This window comes from Lathyrus oleraceus, chromosome 7 (genome assembly GCF_024323335.1).
Source record: "Lathyrus oleraceus cultivar Zhongwan6 chromosome 7, CAAS_Psat_ZW6_1.0, whole genome shotgun sequence".
Taxonomy (NCBI): Eukaryota; Viridiplantae; Streptophyta; class Magnoliopsida; order Fabales; family Fabaceae; genus Lathyrus; species Lathyrus oleraceus.
In genome coordinates this window covers 237479140-237490843 of record NC_066585.1, presented here as the reverse complement: position 1 = coordinate 237490843, position 11704 = coordinate 237479140, and the positions used below count along the sequence as shown (strand labels likewise).

General features: G+C 39.3%; 1 non-coding gene across 1 annotated transcript; it reads left to right on the top strand.

The window, feature by feature from the left end:
- The first annotated feature begins 3101 nt into the window (after positions 1–3101).
- On the top strand, positions 3102–3208 carry LOC127109824 (small nucleolar RNA R71). Its single transcript, XR_007797074.1, has one exon. It is a non-coding gene; the product is annotated as a small nucleolar RNA R71 (small nucleolar RNA).
- The last annotated feature ends 8496 nt before the right edge of the window (positions 3209–11704 follow it).

Sequence of the window (11704 nt, the reverse complement as noted above, 5' to 3'; positions counted from 1 at the left end):
GTTCTACTGGCATAATAAATGGCATGTAATTTCTTATCTTTCCTTTGTTCTAGAACGGCTCCAACGGGATAATCACTAGCATCGCACATTATCTCAAAAGGTTCTGACCAATCAGGGGGTTTCATAATAGGTGCAGATACTAATGCTTGTTTTAAAAGATTAAATGCGTCATTACATTTTCCATCGAAAATGAATTCAGCATCTTTCATTAAAAGTCCAGTTAAAGGTTTAATGATTTTGGAGAAGTCCTTGATAAAACGCCGGTAGAATCCAGCGTGTCCAAGAAAGCTTCGGACTTCTCTGATGGTTTTTGGTGGTTTTAGGTTTTCTATAACTTCTATTTTAGCTCTATCTACCTCTATACCTTTTTCGGAAACTATATGTCCTAAAACAATTCCTTCGGTCACCATGAAATGACATTTTTCCCAATTTAGCACGAGGTTCACCTCCACGCATCTCTCCAGGATTTTCTCAAGGTTAGGAAGACAATTTTAGAAGTCAAATCTGCAAACCGAGAAATCATCCATAAACACTTCCATGATACCATCTAGGTAATCTGCAAAGATTGACATCATTCAGCGTTGGAAAGTAGTTGGGGCGTTATAGAGGCCGAATGGCATTCGTCTGTAGGCAAAAGTTCCATAAGGACATGTAAAGGTAGTTTTTCTTGATCTTCGGGGTGGATAGGTATTTGGAAGAATCCAGAGTATCCATCTAGATAACAGAAGTAAGAGTGTCTGTCTAGACGCTCCAACATCTGGTCTATAAATGGTAAAGGGAAATTATCCTTCCTGGTTTCTTTATTTAATTTTCGATAGTCTATACACATCCGCCATCCTCCTTCTAACCGTTTTGCTACATGTTCGCCTTTATCGTTTTGCACGACTGTGATGCCTCCCTTTTTAGGTACTACATGCACAGGGCTCACCCACTTACTATCCGAGATCTGGTAGATTATACCTGCCTCAAGTAACTTAAGAACTTCTTTTTTAACAACATCAATCATTATAGGGTTTATTCTTCTCTGATGTTCTCTCGAGGGTTTTGAATCTTCTTCGAGCGAAATCCGATGCATGTATACGGATGGGCTTATACCTTTCAAGTCAGAGATATTATATCCTAAGGCTGAGGGATATCTTCGTAAAACGTCTAAAAGTTGGTTTGTTTCCTCTTGGCTCAAGGTAGCACTTACTATAACTGGACGGTTCATCTCTTCATCGAGGAACTCATATCTCAGGTTCTTAGGCAGTTCCTTAAGTTCTAAGGTTGGTTTCTTAGGGCATGGCATAGGATCTGGGGTAAGGGATAAACATTCGTAAAGGTTATCATCGATGTAGGGTTTTCTAAAATCATCATCTTCCAATATGAGAGTTGATGGTAATTTAATAGTTTTTATGATTTCTTCTTGTTCTAATTCCCTAACGCATTCATCAATGATATCTAAGGCATAACACGCGTCTCCCATCACAGGTGCCATAAGAAATTTCGAAAGAATGAATTCTATTTTCTCATCACCTACCTCAAAGGTCAATTTTCCTCTCTTGACATCTATTATGGCTCCTGTAGTTGATAAGAATGGTCTACCTAGAAGGATTGGTATATCATTATCCTCTTTGATGTCCATGACAACAAAATCAGTAGGGATAAATAACTGTCCTATCCTAACAGGGACATCTTCTAAAATGCCTATCGGATACTTAACAGATCTATCGGCTAACTGAAGTGACATCTTAGTAGGTTGTAATTCTCCTAAGTTTAACCTCTCACAAACTGCTAAAGGCATTAAGCTCACACTAGCTCCTAAGTCTAGAAAAGCTTTTTCGATGACATGACTTCCCAAAAGACAAGGAATGGAGAAATTTCCAGGATCTTTATCTTTCTTTGCTAATTTATTCTCGGAAATGGAATTACATTCCAGGGGCTTTGGATCGTCTAGTCTACGCTTGTTGGTAAGGATGTCTTCGAGAAACTTTGCATTAGAAGGTATTCGGGTAATGGCTTCTGTGAAAGGGATTTCTACATGAAGTTTTTCTATAACTTTAATAAATTTTTCATATTGGTTATTGATCTGGGTTTGTTTGAGTCTTTGCGGATATGGTATAGGTGGTTTATATGGCGGGGGTGGTACGTAAGTTTTATCTTTAGGTTTTTCTACTTTTTCTTGACCTTCCTGGTTTTCATATTCCTCTGGTTCCTTTACTTTGTCCGGGGGTTTGGTGTGTTCCTCATAAGTTTTGGGTTCGCTCAATCTTGGGTTTGGTGGCTCATCATAAGCATTCCCACTTCGTAGGGTAATGGCATTGGCTTGTCCTCTCGGATTTTGTTGAGGTCGTCCAGGGAACTATCCTCCAGATGTAGTCTGGGGGGCTTGGTTTAAAGATATCTGAGAGATCTGGGTTTCAAGCATCTTAGCATGAGTAACTATTTGGTCAACCTTGGTTCCTAACTGGGTAATCAGTTCATTAACATGAATGTTTTGGTTCATGAACTCTTTGTTTTGTTGGGTTTGAGCAGTGATAAAATTTTCCATAATTTTCTCAAGGCTCGGCTTTGGTGGCACAGGTTGCATAGGTTGATTTGATCTTGGGGCTTGGTAACCAGGTTGTCTCGGAGGTGCATTATTTTGGATAGGGTTATTGTTCTTATAGGGGAAGTTCGGGTGATTCCTCCCTCCAGGGTTATAGGTATTCGAATATGGGTTCCCTTGGGTGTAGTTCACTTGCTCAGAGTGGGTTTCGTTTAATAGACTGCATTCTGCAGATTGGTGTCCTTTGGTTCCACATATCTCACAATCCGACGAAACTACGGCTATAGTATTCGGGTTTATGCACATATGCTCGACCTTGAGGGCTAATGCGTCCATTTTAGCTTGCATCATGTCTATAGAGCTTAGTTCATGCACTCCTCCTTGGGCTTCCTTCTTCTCAACTGTCGCTCGTTCGACTCCCCATGATTGATGGTTTTGAGCCATATCTTCAATGAGGGCACTAGCTTCAGGATAAGGTTTGTTCATCAGAGCACCGCCTACGGCAGCGTCGATGGTCATCTTAGTGTTATAATGATGTCCATTATAGAAGGTTTTAATGATTAACCAATTTTCTAAACCATGATGTGGGCATGCTCTTAACAACTCTTTATATCTCTCCCAAGCTTCGAACAACGATTCTCCTTGGTTCTGGGTAAATCTAGTTATATGGTTTCGAAGAACGGCGGTCTTACTTGGGGGAAAGTATCTAGCAAGGAATACTCTTCTAAGGTTATCCCATGTCGTAATGGAATTGGGTGGAAGGGAATCTAACCAAGATAGGGCTTTATCTTTGAGGGAAAAAGGGAATAATCTTAAACGGATTGCCTCAGGAGAAGCTCCATTGGTTTTAAAAGTATCTGCTAATTGTAGAAAGATATTTAAATGTTGGTTTGGGTTCTCGGTAGCGATACCTGCGAATTGTCTCTGTTGCACTAGTTGCAACAGGGATGGTTTAAGTTCAAAATAAATAGCTGGTATGGTTGGGTTTACTATACTAGAACTAGGTTCTTCGTTGGATGGTTGAGCGAAATCCTTAAGAGGTCTTTGGTTTTGATCTTCGGCCATAGCTCTCCTAATTCTATGAAAGAATAAACGTGCGCGAGCATAACGTTCAGGTTCCGCCAGAGGGTATACTAAACTTCCGGTGATGCGAGTTATTCACATTGACCGGCGGGTAATAACCTAAGTCTAAACGATATAACAACAGGGTATGAAATTTGACGAAATTGGTCCCCGGCAACGGCGCCAAAAACTTGATGCGTGCTTTTCGCAAGTATACGAACGCGTCAAAGTAATATAAAAGATTGTCGAATCCAAGAAGACCAAGTGTCAATCTATCGTTATCTATTGTTATGGTGTTTATCTAAGATAATCAAAATAGGGATTTTTAGAGTGTGCAATGAAAAGTAAAGTGTTGAATAAAGTTCAATTAATAAAGACAGGTTCGAATGTAATTCACATAATCAATTAATAATCCAAGTACTTGCTAATAGAACTACTTATGGGCAGTGTTTCCTACTTTGAAAAGAACCAATTTAACGTGAATTGTCGCTTTCGCGTATTCAGAACCGATTTGTACTCCCTAATCAAACCCTCTTATTGTCACTTATAAAAAGGCACGCATTGCGTTAGAGTAGTAAACCTATTTTTAAGAAATATAGTATCTTGACTAAGTTGAAAAGTATTTTAACCTGGATTTCCTAACCAAAAGAGGTTCTCACGAACCAGACTCTAAACTTATAAACGCGTCCGAAAATAGTTTTAAAATATCTTTTCTTCTCAAGTTAAAAACTCCTAATGAACTAAACAAAGCGCTTTCGCTGTATTTGAAATAGTTAAAAACAATTAAGTTTAAATAGACGTTGGACGGCTTTCGATCTTACCCAACAAAAATTAGGTGCGGGAAAACTTATGTTGAAAGTCAAAATAGCCCTTAAGTGTTTCTACGAACAATTGTACGGATTATCGGTTCAATTACGACCCTTACATTCTAACCTTATAGGTTTAGTTAGACATGGTAAAGTAAAGGTGCATTTAAATTTAAATAAATGTAGTGCGAGTGCAGAAAATAAATGAAAGTAGTGCGAGTGCGGGTAATAAATAAAGTAAAGCGAGTGCGGGAAATAAATAAAGTAAAGCGAGTGTGAGAAATAAATAAATTAAAGCGAGTGCGAGAAATAAATAAAGTAAAGCGAGTGCGGGAAAATAAATAAAGTAAAGTGAGTGCGAGAAATAAATAAAGTAAAGACAGTGCGGAAAAATAAAATAGATAAAGACAAAGTAATAAAAACCTGCTCCAATCGGAGGGTTGAATAAAATGCGAAGCGGAAATGAAAATGGCGGCAGGATTAACTTCCTTCCAAAGTGCTCCAAACTCGATTACAGACTCGATCATAAACTTGATTACACAATTGTTGTAACACCTCGATGTGAAGCGATTACCACTTTAAAATACTGAATATATGCCTAAGTAAAGCTAAGTTTGCCTCTGATCTAAGTTTGGATCTTCCTCTGCTCTAAGTTTGGGTGCTTAAACAAGTGAATTCGAGTCCCTATTTATAGGAAAGTAAAATAAGGGAAATGACAAGGATGCCTTTCAGTTTGAATTTGGGAGGGAAAACTTTTCCTCTTGTGTCGCCCGCCACAAGGCTAATCTAGGACACATCATGGCAGGGTCTATGGCGCCAACCATAGTGGGAGCCACAAGTGCAAAATGCTGAATTTTAGGGTTTTTAACTCTTTTTCACTCCTTTTCTCGATCGGAGCTCCGATTAAAGTAAAAACCTGAAAACAAAGAGAAACATAGTAATAACACAACAAAATAACAATAAAACTACTAAAATGCATACGAAATCGGAGTCGAAAATACGGTGAATTTCAATGTCATCAATAATGTGGAATGGCGCCTGATAGAGACCAGGTGAAGTCTATGTCTCAGAAGGATAAGGAGATGTTTAAAGAATATGCTCAAAGATGGAGAGAACTTGCCATACAGATTAATCCTCCATTGGAAGAAAAAGGAGATAACAAAGATTTTTCTGAAGACCCTGAGTTCATTTTATTACGAGCACATGATTTCCATTGCCCCTAGTGACTTTATCGAGATGGTAAACATGGGGATTAGGTTAGAGGAAGGAGTCCGTGAGGGACGTATGTCTAAGGAAGAGGTGTCGTCCAGTAAGAAGTATGGGAGTGGTTTTACCAGAAAGAAGGAAGAGGAAACCAATGCAGTGTCCATGGGGAGGCAGATGAGGTCTCATGTTATAAGAAATCCTCAACCGCGTCAGCATCAACATCAAGTTTCCTCAGCAATCCTAGTGTTTTCAAATAATTCCAACAATCAATAAGTTCCAATTCAACAACAACGTCAACAACAACCACAACAAAGAACCAACTACAACAACAACAATAATCAACAACAAAACTTCGAGAGGAAGAAGGTCTCTTTTGACTCTATTCCTATGTCATACGCCGAACTCTACCCATCTTTGATTCTTAAGAACCTACTTCAACCAAGAAATCCACCTCAATATCCCGAGCCACTTCCACGGTGGTATAAGCCTGAACTCTGTTGTGCCTTTCATCAAGGAGCTCCCGACCATGATATTGAGAACTGGTACCCGTTGAAGTACGAGGTACAAAAACTTGTATAAAGTGGGATGGTGTCCTTTGAGGACCGTGCACCGAATGTGAAAGCTAATATATTGCCCGCCCATGGTAACTCTTTTGTCAACACGGTAGATGGTTGTCTTGGAGAGTATAAGGTTTATCATGGTCTCCATATCAGACAGTATTTGGTTGAAATTCATAGAGATATCTGTTTGGTCAGTGATTGTGAGCACGACCGTGATGGTTATGTGATATGTAGCATGAACCCTCGAGGATGTGTCATTGTCAAGAGGGACATTTAGAGATTGATGGATGAAGGGCTTATTCAAGTTTGTCATTCAAGGGAAGTAGATGATGTCAATGTAATTGTGCCAGTGTTTAAGACTCCTGAGCGGGTAGTAATTCAATTTGATTGTAGCAACAACAACATCGTCAATAGATCAGTATCACCGTTAGTAATACATTTAGCGAGCCCTGTCCCATATACATCCGATAAAGCTGTGCCTTACCAGTATAATGACACCATGGTGGAAAATGATCAATAGGTTCCATTGCCTACGGCAAATTCTGTCGTGAATATAGATGATATTGCAACGGTCACCCGTAGTGGTCGTGTATTTGGCCCAATCTTTCCAAAGGATGTAGAAGAGGTTGCAGTCAGTAAGAAGGTGGATGTACCTGTGGTGAATCCGGTTAGTGCTCCAGTTAGTCAGTCTGGTGAATCCAGCAAGCTAAAGCCTAATGATGATGATGAGGTACTATGATTAATCAAGAGGAGTGAGTTTAATATGGTGGAGCAGCTGCTTCAAACTCCGTCAAAGATTGCAGTGTTGTCTTTGTTGATGAATTCTGAAGCGCACAAAGAAGCATTGCAAAAAGTGTTGGAGCAAGCCTAAGTTGAGCACGATGTGACTGTGGATCAATTTCACCATATTGTGGCTAACATTACTTCTTGTAACAATCTGAGTTTTTATGATTAAGAGCCTCTTGAGAAAGGCAAAAATAAAAATTTGGCATTACACATTTCAATGAATTTCAAGGAGGATGAGTTGTCCAATGTGTTGGTCAATACCAGTTCTTCTTTGAATGTACTACCGAATTCAATCTATCCATACTTTCCTATCAAGGCGCCCCGATGAGGTATATTCGCGTGATTGTCAAAGCGTTTGATGGTTCTCGCAAAACCGTCATTAGAGAAGTGGACCTTCGAGTGAAGATAGGTCAGAGTGATTTTCAAATTACTTTTCAAGTAATGGACATCCACCCGGCCTATAGATTCTTATTGGGGAGGCCATGGATTCATGAAGCATGAGCTCTAACGTCTACTCTACACCAGAAATTGAAATTTGTGAAGAAAAGCAAGCTTGTTGTTGGTGGTGGAGAGAAAGCGCTCTTGGTGAGCCATCTGTCATCTTTTACATATGTTAAAGCTGAGGAGGAGGTTGGAACTCCGTTCCAAGCATTGTATATTGCTGAAGAGAAGAAAGTTGGGGCACCCATGTCTTATTTCAAAGATGTTCAGAAAGCTATTGAGGCAGGTAGTACAAATCAGTGGGGTTGTATGGTAGAAGTTGTCGAGAACAAGAATAGGGCCGAATTGGGATTTCAATAAGGGTCATTCAACGTCAGAGCTGAGGATGAGCAACCGAGTTTCTGCAGCGGAGGGTTCATCCATGGTAACGAATAACACTCAACTGCCGTGATTGGAGGTGATTAAGACGAAGACTGTTCCAACTTTGTGACGCATGGCAAGACTTGCAGCGATTGGGTTGTTGTTGATGTTCTTGTTACTGTCCACCGCTCTGAGTAATTTACTTTCATGTTTTAAGAAAAATCCTTCTCCTATGCCTAAAGGGACAAGTGAACATTGTTAGGTATTTTCAATTATCATTAATAAAATGCAATTGTATTTCATCCACATCTATGATGTTTTATTTTTACTTTTTGCCTTTCTGAAAATGGTAATCATAAAAAACATAAATAATAATTGTCCATCTGCATAATATTTGGTCACAATTCACTTCTGTAAAATCAAAATATCAAATCATTATGTTGGTTGGTTCCCAAACCCATTGGATACAATGATCCTACTCCCTCGTCAAACTTTGATTTCCCTGTGTTTGAGGTTGGGGAAGATGATGAAGAAGTATTTGGCGAATTATCCTGTGTACTTGAGCATGAGGAAAAAGTCATTCAACCTTTCGAAGAGCAGATTGCGCTAGTAAACCTGGGTTCTGAAGATGATGTGAAGGAAGTCAAGATTGGGTGTCAGTTGTATCCCAAAACAAGGAAGGGGTTAATTGATCTTCTTCGTTAATATTCAGATGTCTTTGCTTGGTCCTATCAAGACATGCATGGGTTGGATTCTGAGATTGTGGAGCATAGATTTCCATTGAAGCCAGAATGCCCGCCGGTCAAGCAAAAGTTGAGAAGGACTCATCCTAATATGGAAGTAAAGATCAAAGAAGAAGTGCAGAAGCAGATTGATATCGGTTTTCTTGTTACCGCCGAATATCCGTAGTGGGTCTCCAATATTGTGCGTGTCTCGAAGAAAGATGGAAAAGTCCGTATGTGTGTTGATTATAGATATTTGAACAAAGCTAGTCCGAAAGATTATTTCCCTCTGCCACACATTGATATGTTGGTAGACAATACAACTAAATTCAAAGTCTTTTCGTTTATGGACGTATTTTCTGGTTATAATCAAATCAAGATGGCACCCGAAGATATGGTGAAAACCATAATCATTACACCCTAGGGAACATTCTGTTATAGAGTGATGCCTTTCGGTTTAAAGAATGCTGGTGCAACATACCAAAGATCTATGAACACTCTTTTTCATGATATGATGCATAAAGATATCGAAGTCTATGTCGATGACATGATTGCCAAATCAAGTGATTAAGAAGAACATGTTGAGCATTTTTTGAAGCTATTCCAGCGTTTGAGGAAGTATAAGCTCCACTTGAATCCCAATACGTGTACTTTTCGTGTTCATTTTGGTATGTTTTTTGGGTTTATTGTCAGCGAGAAGGGTATTGAAGTTGATCCCTCCAAGGTCAAGGCAATACAAGAAATTCCTATGCCCAAAATAGAGAAGCAAGTCAAAGGTTTTCTCGGCCGCTTGAATTATATCTTAAGATTCATATCGCATATGACTGCCACATGTGCGCCTATATTCAAGCTTCTTTGGAAAGATCAGTCTTGGGATTGGACTGAAGATTGCCAGAAAGATTTTGACAGTATCAAAGAGTATCTACTTGAGCCTTTGATTCTGTCTCCACCTATTGAAGGAAGACCATTGATCATGTATTTGACTGTGCTTGATCAGCAAGACGAAACTGGAAAGAAAGAATATTCTTTAGCCTTTATGTTCTTGGTCAGCAAGACGAAACTAGAAAGAAAGAATATGCTATTTACTACCTCAGTAAGAAATTCACCGACTGTGGGACTCGGTATTCTATCATTGAAATTCCCCGGCTTGGGCTGCTAAGTGTCTGCGCCAGTATATGTTGAATCATACTACTTGGTTGATATCCAAAATGGATCCAATCAAGTATATTTTCGAGAAACCTGCTTTAACTGGGAGAATTTCCCGTTGGCAGATGTTGTTATCAGAGTATGATATTGAATACTGATCTCAGAAAGATATCAAGGATAGTGTCTTGGCTGACCATTTGGCTCACCAACCGATTGAAGATTACCAGTCAGAGTAGTATGATTTTCCTGATGAAGAGATCTTATAATTGAAGATGAAAGATTGTGATGAACCATTGCTTGAAGAAGGGCCAAAACTTGGTTCCCGTTGATGGAGCTGTTAATCAATATGGTAATGGCGTTGGGGCAGTGATTATTACTCCTGAAGGCACTCATTTTTCATTTACAGCTAGGTTAACTTTCAAATGTACAAACAATATGGATGAGTATGAATCCTACATTATGGGGCTTGAAGAGGCCATTGATCTAAAAATCAAATATCTTGACATCTATAGAGATTCAGCTTTGGTTGTGAATCAGATCAAAGGTGAATGGGAGACGAATCAACCCGGTTTGATACCATATAGAGATTATGTGAGGAGGATTTCAACTTTCTTTATAAAAGTTGAGTTTCATCATATCCTTCGAGATGATAACCGGATGACAAATGCTCTTACAACATTGGCTTCGATGATTATGGTGAAGTTTTGGAATGAAGTTCCTAATCTGACTGTATGCGCCTTGATAGGCCAGCTCATGTCTTTGCTGTTGAAGAAGCCCAAGATGAAAAGCCATGGTACTTTGATATCAAGTATTTCCTCCAAAATCAGATTTACCTATATAGGGAATCTTTGAAAGATAAGAAGACTTTGAGGAGATTAGATGGAAATTTCTACCTGAATGATGATGTGTTGTACAAAAGAAACTTCGATATGGTTTTGCTGAGATACGTGGATAGGCAAGAAGCAGACCTGTTGATGAATGAAGTCCATGAAGGTTCCTTTGGTACTCATTCCAATGGACATGTTATGGCCAAGAAGATGTTGAGAGCAAGTTACTATTGGCTGACAATGGAATCTGATTGTTGCAAGTTTGTAAAAAGAAATGCCACAAGTGCCAAATATAAGCAGATAAGATCCATGTTCCTCCTACACTATTGAATGTCATTTCCTCTCCATGGCCCTTCTCCATGTGGGGAATTGATATGATTGGCCTGATTGAGCCCAAAGCTTCGAATGGACATTGTTTCATTCTGGTGGCTATTGACTACTTCACAAAGTGGGTTGAAGCGACATCATATACAAATGTAACCAAGCAAGTTGTTGTGAGGTTTATCAAGAATCAAATTATATTCCGGTATGGTGTGCCAAGTAAGATCATTATTGATAATGGATCGAACTTGAATAATAATATGGTGGAAGCTCTTTCCAAAGATTTCAAGATTGCCCATCATAATTCTTCTCCCTGCAGACCTAAGATGAATGGGGTTGTTGAAACTGCGAATAAGAACATTAAGAAGATCATTCAGAAAATCATTATGACATATAAGGATTAGCATGAGATGCTCCTATTTTCCTTGCATGGGTACCATACACCCATCCGCACTTCAACAGGGGCATCCCCTTTCTCACTTGTTTATGGTATGGAAGTTGTGCTCGCGGTAGAGGTTGAGATCCCATCATTGCATGTCTTGATGGAAGCTAAGTTGACAGAAGCTGAATGGTGTCAGACCAGGTATGATCAACTGAATTTGATTGAAGAAAAGAGGTTGACTGCCATATGTCATGCTCAGTTGTACCAGAAGAGAATGAAGAAAGCATTTGATAAGAAGGTCAGGCCTCGTGTGTTTAGAGAAGGTGACCTTGTGCTCAAGAAGTTTATATCTTTCAAACCTGATGCTATGGGCAAATGAACTCCTAATTATTAAGACCCATATGTTGTGAAGAGAGCCTTTTCAGGCGGTGCTTTGATTCTTACAACTATGGATGGTGAAGAGTTCACTCGTCCTGTGAAATCGGATGCAGTCAAGAAATATTTCGCCTAAAAAGAAAAGATCAGCTCGCTAAGTTGAAAACCCGAAAGGGCGGCTTA